Below are 6,098 nucleotides of genomic sequence, written 5' to 3'. Positions count from 1 at the left end.
AAAAATAAAGGTCTCTGAATGATTCCTGTATATACTTCCAAGGAAGAGAAGGACTGGTCTAGAACAATAGCATAAAGTAGAAACCTAGTAAATTTAGATTTACTCAATAAATGAGAGAATGGAATTCAGGTTAGATTAGAGAGGCCCTAAAACTAGAAATGGCTGAAATTGAGAAAAGTGGTAGAGACTGAAGTCTCTGTGAACTTGAAGTGTAGGTTTGAGATTTGGGTACTTGTATTGTTTTCCAAGACAGAGACTTATGAGTTTACTAGAGGCCCGGTGCACAAAAATTTGTGCACTCGGGGGGAAGGGGGGTCCCTCAGCCCCACCTGTGCCCTCTCGCAGTCTGGGACCCCTCGGGAGATAACGACCTGCTGGCTTAGGCCTGCTCCCGGGTGGCAGAGGGCAGGCCCAATCCCTAGGTGCAGCCCCTGGTCAGACTCAGAGCAGGGCCGATTGGGGAGTTGGGGCGCCGCCCCTGTCATGCACAGAGCAGGGCTGATTGGGAGGTTGCGATGCCACCCTCAGTCACGCTCAGGGTAGGGCTGATTGGAGGGTTTGGGCATCGCCCCCTGTCACACTCAAGGCAGGGTCCATAGGGAGGTTGTGGCACCACCCCTTGTCATGCACAGAGCAGGGCCAATCAGGGGGTTGGGGCGCTGCCCCCTGTCACTCACAGAGCAGGGCCCATCATGGGGGTTGGGGCTGCGTACCCTGTCACGCACAGAGCAGGGTTGATCAGGGGGTTGGGGAGCTCCCCCTGTCACTCATAGAGTAGGGCGGATCAGGGAGTTGGGGCGCTGCACCCTGTCACACTCAGGGCAGGGCCGATGGGGAGGTTATGGCTCTACCCTGTCACACACAGAGCAGGGCCCGTCTGGGGCGGGTGGGGCGTTGCCCTCTATCACCCACAGAGCAGGGCCATTCATGGAGTTGGGGCACCGCCACTCTCACACTCAGGGCAGGGCCGATGGGGAGGTTATGGCTCTACCCCATCACACACAGAGCAGGGCCCGTGGGGGGGGGGGGGGGGTTGGGGCGCCGCACCCTGTCACACACAGAGCAGGGCCAATCAGGGGGTTGGGGCACCGCAGTGTGTCACACACAGAGCCACAGGGCAATCAGGGGGTTGGGGAGTTCCCCCCTATCAGGCACAGAGCAGGGCTGATCAGGGGGTTGGGGCGCCTTCCCCTGTCACGAACAGAGCAGGGCCGATAGGGAGGTTGTGGCCCCACCCCCTGTCACACACAGAGCTGCAGGGCAATCAGGGGGTTTGGGCACTGCCTCCTGTCACGCTGATCCCAGTGCCAGGAGGCCTCTCGGCTCCGCTGATTCCGGTGCTGGGAGGCATATTACCCTTTTACTATATAGAATAGAGGCCTGGTGCATGGGTGGGGGCCGGCTGGTTTGCCCTGAAGGGTGTCCTGGATCAGGGTGGGGGTCCCCACTTGGGTGCCTGGCCAGCCTGGGTGAGGGGATGATGGCTGTTTGCAGCTGGTCACACACCCTTCAGGGTGGGGGTCCCTACTGAGGTGCCTGGCCAGTCTGGGTGAGGGGCTGAGGGCTGTTTTCAGGCTGGCGGGTGACGGAAGCTCCCAACCTGTCCTTTTTTTCTTTTTCTTTTATTTTATTCTGGGCCAGCTTTAGCTCTGAGGCTCCAGCTCTTAGGCCTCTGCTGCTGAAAGCAGGTATCTGGTTTGTTTCGGTTCTATAATCGAAACAATGTATAACTCCAGCTCTAAGATCCTGGCTCGCTGAAAGCAGGTTTCTGGGGTTTTGTTTAGCTTCTATATTTGTTACAATGTTTCAAACTGCAGGCTCAGAGGCCGGCAAGGCAGGCGGGGAACGTTGGGTTCCTCCATCACTGAAGCAAGCAAGCCTCATGTTAGTTTCAAACTGCCTGGCTGCCGGCTGCCATCTTGGCTGGCAATTAATTTGCATATCGCCCTGATTAGCCAATGGGCAGGGTAGCGGTCGTACGCTAATTACCATGTTTCTCTTTTATTAGATAGGACTAGAGGCCCAGTGCACAAAAATTTGTGCACTCGGGGGGAAGGGGGGGTCCCCACAGCCCGGCCTGTGCCCTCTCGCAGTCTGGGACCCCTCGGGAGATAATGACCTGCTGGCTTAGGCCTGCTCCTGGGTGGCAGAGGGCAGGCCCAATCCCTAGGGGCAGCCCCTGGTCGGGCTCAGAGCAGGGCCGATTGAGGAGTTGGGGTGCCGCCCCCTGTCATGCACAGAGCAGGGTGATCAGGAGGTTGTGATGCCACCCTCAGTCACGCTCAGGGTAGGGCTGATTGGGGGGCTGAGGCACCGTCCCCTGTCACACTCAGGGCAGGGCCAATCAGGGGGTTGGGGCACTGCCCCCTGTCACTCACAGAGCAGGACCCATCAGGGGGGTTGGGGCTCTGTACTCTGTCACGCACGGAGCAGGGCCCATCAGGGGGTTGGGGGCGCTGCCCTCTATCACCCACAGAGCACAGCCGATCAGGGGGTTGGGGCACCGCCACTCACACACTCAGGGCAGGGCCGATGGGGAGATTATGGCTCTACCCCATCTCACACAGATCAGGGACCGTGGGGGTTGGGGGGTTGGGGCACCGCACCCTGTCACACACAGAGCCGCAGGGCGATCAGGGGGTTGGGGCGCTGCCCCCTGTCACGCTGATCCCGGTGCCGGGAGGTATATTACCCTTTTACTATATAGGGTAGAGGCCTGGTGCATGGGTGGGGGCCGGCTGGTTTGCCCTGAAAGGTGTCCTGGATCAGGGTGGGGGTCCCCACTCTAGTGCCTGGCCAGCCTGGGTGAGGGGATGATGGCTGTTTGCAGCTGGTCACACACCCTTCAGGGTGGGGGTCCCCACTGGGGTGCCTGGCCAGTCTGGGTGAGGGGCTGAGGGCTGTTTTCAGGCTGGCGGGTGACTGAAGCTCCCAACTGCTCCTTTTTTTTTTTTTTTTATTCTGGGCCAGCTTTAGCTCTGAGGCTTGGCTCCAGCTCTTAGGCCTCCGCTGATGAAAGTAGGTTTCTGGCCTTTGTTTACAATGTTGTGATCCTGCTGGCTGAAGCCTGGGACTAAAGCCGGTTTCTGGGGTTTGGTTTAGCTTCTATATTTGTTACATAGTTGCTTAGAGTTGCAGCTCAGAGGCCTGCAGCGGCAGGCAGGCAACGTTGGAGTCCTCCGTCACTGAAGCAAGCAAGCCTCATGTTAGTTTCAAGCTGCCTGTCTGCCGGCCGCCATCTTGGCTGGCAGTTAATTTGCTTATTTCCCTGATTAGCCAATGGGAAGGGTAGTGGTTATATGCCAATTACCATGTTTCTCTTTTATTAGATAGGATTATTTTGGAATTGGCCCAGTTTTAAGTGATATGATTTAATTCAATTTTGGCAAAGGGATTTTTGCATAGGGTTGAAGCTTGCTACAGTAGTGGCATTAAAGATCTGAAGCCAGGATGTTGGAAGGTTTTTGAAGATAAATGGTAAAGTTGAACAGGGTGGAGGAGGGGCAGACGGAAGGAAGTTAATGGCTTTCAGATTGGACATTGATCTCAACTGAACCGGTTCTGGCTTGCATTTCTTCCTGTTAATTTCATGATCCTAAATTCATGTTTTTCAGCAAGTCCCTCAGACCCTCTGAATCTGAGATCATATTTGCTTCCCTGGGACTAGGTCCACCTTACCTTACCCTAAAACACACGCACTGAAGTACTATTGTGAATTAGCTTATTCATTTTCCTGTGTTCAAGAGACTATCAGGTGAAGGCGCTGAAGACTGGGAACACAAAGAGTAGTGAAATGTGGAAAATGTTGTCAAAATTCACTTTGTTTACTTACATTTTTGTTTGAGGCTATTCTGATCAGGGCTTCTATTGAGCAAAAATGGCAATAGAAAAATCCATAAAACTCCTTCCACCCCAAATACCATAAGGGCTTAGGAAAGAAACAGAGGCCAATGAAATGGCATTTCTTTTTTTATTTGAATAAGACATTTATTGCTCATTTATTTTATCACAGCCCACAACCTCAATATTGGATTATGAGTCACACTGAACTCTGATGGTAATTAGGTGATGAGGGTGGGTTGGGCTCCATGAAAGCGTTTATGGACACCCTCCCCGCTGACCAACAGCCAAGTCCTTTTCCAAGGAATACTTGGGTCAAGTAAGGCCAGGTGGTAAGGAGGCTTGTCACTCATTGTTTTCTTTTACGAAGAAGTACTCATGTCCGCTCACCCAGTGAAGTAAACATTAACTTCTGGTTGGAAACTGTCATCCTTATCATCTCAGAGGCACTGGATTACAAGCATATCTGGGGGCAGCTCCAGGTGGCAGCATGTGAAACAAAGGGTACAGGCCTCAAGCAATATTTGATTAAGAATTGTGTTCTCTGTGGGAGACATTAAGCCCTCCAACCAGCAAACAATGGTGAACTCTCCCCCAGCCACGTGGCAGGATGTTTGGGGAAGTTTCGGGAGGACAGGTAACACCCCTTGCTGCTGGAGGTGAGAGGAGGTGAGCCAACGAAATGGTCACATTGGCATCTGAATGGGAAGAAAGGAGACTCCAACGTGAATACGTGAAGTCCTCACCAAAGCAGCAGAACTGAGGTAGGCCGCCAGGTCTCTCCATGGCAGTGTCATGACTCTCTCCGTCACCGCCTTCCAGCCCTCGTTTAGAACCTGGAACTGGCCTCGGAGTCCTGCATCCAGCCTTGGCCCCTCCCTTCCGGTTCAAGTTCTGCAGCCACCGGGCCCTTTCTAAAATGCCATTCTGGTTTTCTCATCCCCTGCTTGAGTCCATCGCACCGTTTCCCGTTTCTCCCATTTCTCACAATCAAGCACAGCACTGAGCAACCAGAGCTGGAAAGGTCTGCCTACCACTCCGTTTTTCAATTTTGCCATTCCCAGATCCCATTCTTTTTTTTTTTTTTTTTAAATATATTTTATTGATTTTTTACAGAGAGGAAGGGAGAGAGAGATAGAGAGTTAGAAACATCGATGGGAGAGAAACATCGATCAGCCGCCTCCTGCACATCTCCTACTGGGGATGTGCCCGCAACCCAGGTACATGCCCTTGACCGGAATCGAACCTGGGACCTTTCAGTCCACAGGCCGACGCTCTATCCACTGAGCCAAACCGGTTTCGGCTAGATCCCATTCTTAACTACGTTAAACTTCTAGTTTGTTTAAACCAGTGAAGCTCTTCGGTTTCCTCTTCTGGGAATTCTCTCCCCCTTCTTCTTTTTCTGGCTAGCTCCTTATTTATCATGACTCAATTTAGATAGCCTAGTGGGCGCTCCTACAGCACCCTAAACTTCTCCGGTGGAAATGGTACACCCCTTATGCTGTTTCCTTACCTTCCTGTCTTTCTGGACATTAGCTCACAGTGAGTGTTTAATATTCACCACACCCAGTTTAAGTAATTTTCTTGTCATAGCTCATGTGATTCCCGCAAAGATCCTGTGAGACAGACATTTGATTACAAATAACCAAGGCTTATGTTGAGCGATTTGCTTCAGTCCTGCAGCTAGAAGGCTCTACAGGGCAGGATGGTGTCAGTCTTGATACCCGGCAACAATTGTATGCCTAGCCCTTAGATGTAGCTAGCACTTACATTGCACTTAGAATGTGCCGGGCATATCTCAATCTTATATCAATAGAATGGGGAAACTGAGAAATAAAGGTTAAGCGACCAGCTCATGCTCACACAGCTAAGAAGTAGCCAGACTGGGATTTCAACCTAAGCAGCAGGCTTTAGAACTGCTACACTCTTAATCACTGTAACGTTCTTCCCTTGCATGAGCAAAACTTGCGGAAATGTTAAGGAAGCAAGTAAAACAGTCAATAAAGTAAAGCAAATTGAAATCACCATTTAATAAGGCAATTTGTCAGGCTGCCTTCAGACTGCCTCCTACGAACTCTTCCACAGGACAGACGACAGAAGGATGGGTGCATAGCTCCCGCCAAATGAAAAGATGTCTGAATCATTTTTTATCTGGGAGTGTTCCAACTTCAGAGTAGTAATCAGTGATTTAAAAAAAAATGCAAGGAAAATTTCCCTTTGGCACTGAAATATGTACTCAACTTACATTCTTTAGAGAA

Source organism: Myotis daubentonii, chromosome 1 (assembly GCF_963259705.1).
Source record: "Myotis daubentonii chromosome 1, mMyoDau2.1, whole genome shotgun sequence".
Taxonomy (NCBI): Eukaryota; Metazoa; Chordata; class Mammalia; order Chiroptera; family Vespertilionidae; genus Myotis; species Myotis daubentonii.
Note: the sequence above shows the minus strand (reverse complement) of the source record.